Genomic DNA, 2,198 nt, shown 5'->3' on the forward strand with positions numbered 1-2,198 from the left:
GCTTCTTGGATTTTTTTCTTTTTTGTTTCCACTTGTCACAACTTTTTTCCCTTCCAAATATAACTTTTGTTCCCAAAGCTGCTTGTATTAAAGCTTTGTAATATACAGCAGTTCGGATGAGTTAAGAAAGCAATAGAAACCTACCAAAATGCTGGTAGAGTTGTGAGATTTATATGAAAATACATGGGCCTGTTTTAAATGTGTGTCATTTGTTTCACTAAATTGTTCTTATCTTTGGATTAATATATATACTCCTTTTTAATAACAAATGCAGTATATTAAGACGCACGGTTGGATACCAGGCCAGCAGATGTCAGAATAATGCCTTACTTGGAGAAAAAGCTGCCTTGGGTTAAATTTGGACTGCCAAAGTGGGTAATTACTGCTAAGGCTTTAGTCCAGCAAAAAAGTGGATCCACAAGTAACTGTACTGCATATTGTAATTGCCAAGGAGTGGGACACAACTTGGTTTGTTGAGGACGGGTTGGGTGACCTTTCTTTGTGTCACAGATCCCCAGAGATGAAACTCGCAAGTTCATGTGACTTCCTTGTCAAAGACAACTTACTCAAAGAATGTGAAATATCAACAGTTGTATTTTGGTGCAACTTTTAGGAAAATTAAGGAGTTTGAAAGTTGGGACAGAAGTGTTTTCTTACAGAAATGGTTAATTTTAGCAGATGTTTTCTTTTTTAGCCTAGATGCCCTAGGTAACTAAATACCTGTTAGGAAAGTCTTAAGTGCCATAATATGTATGAATAACCTACATGGAAACTCATGTAGCTTTAATAAGATACACATTAAAATGCCTGAATTTATGTTCAAAAGAGTCTAAGCTGGTGCTTTTATCACTTACCTTTCTTGGCTCTTTTGGAGCTAGACAAGTGAAATATCACTCATTCAAGTAACATGCATAAGCTTCCCCCTCATTTATCTCATTTGAGTCATTGTATGATACCTGAACTGTTCACAGTCGAGTAGGAAATATAAAAACACTAATTGTATATAAGTACACAGAAAATACATGTTTTAGAAATTGGGGGATAACATCTCAGAATGATTGAATGAGGATGGTGATAAATTTATCTTATGAAAAGCATTATCTGTGGTGTACAGATGGTGTTATACAGATGGTGTTAAATTCTTTTGTAATCAAATTATATTTTTCACCTTTACCTTTGTACAGATTGTTGACAGCATGTTTAATTTTTGACGTTAAACACCATTTATGTAAATGGACTTGAAAGAATTGCATCTGAAATACTTTGTTCCTGAATTTCTGCAGTACGCGTGAACATACAAGAAAATAAGTCTAGAATTTAAGATAACATTTTAGGCACACTGAAACGTCTGAAATATTTTGCTTGGGTATTTTTACCTTAAACTGCTTAGCTAAAAGCAGTTGTTAAAACAAGCAGGCCTCCATCTCCTTCTTCAGTGAGACAGTTGCTGGAGTGATACAGATTTTTTACAATATTTAAGAAAAAGAGTATTTGTTAGAATGACTGTAATCTTTCTCTATATTGATTTGATGTAACAGTGTTTCAGATACTATGTACAGTCTGCATTTATGTTGGAAAGGAAATTAAATGGGGCAAAGAATAATGGAAAAAAACCAAGGAAAAGTTTTACAACCTACACAGAGCTTGACTGATCTCCTGAAGTACAAATAATCTGAGGGAGAGCACCTTTACAGACTACATGTCTTGCTGGGCCAAACAGCACAAACTCCTGTGTATGACCCACATTGATGCTGTGTATTAGCTAAAGCTTCTTAGGATTATTCCCAGATATAGAACTAATTTTAAGGAAAATTGAGTAGAGTATGGAGTTTTATAATGGAGTTTTGCATAATCAATCTTTTGTCTGTTTTGATTTATGAACAAAGTTTTTGTATTTCATGTCCACATTTCCCACCTTATGGTCTTTGCACTTCTGGGTTGTTTGTTAGTTACTGGTTAGTTGTTTGTTAGTTAGTTACTTGGCCAGTTACTGGCAAAAGGCTGCTGAAAGTGAGCCTTGGCATCCCACTTGTTTGGACTCCTTAAATCATCACAGATGCTCTATAGGAAGTAGTAAACCTTGGATTGCTTTGTTCTGTAGAGAAAGCCCTGCTACAGCAGGCCCATAAATGGAATATGATCTCTGTTTATAGACTTACTTCCCTCCCCTTTGCTATTTTGCCTAATGACAGCAAATT

Source organism: Taeniopygia guttata, chromosome 6, assembly GCF_048771995.1.
Source record: "Taeniopygia guttata chromosome 6, bTaeGut7.mat, whole genome shotgun sequence".
Lineage (NCBI taxonomy): Eukaryota > Metazoa > Chordata > Aves > Passeriformes > Estrildidae > Taeniopygia > Taeniopygia guttata.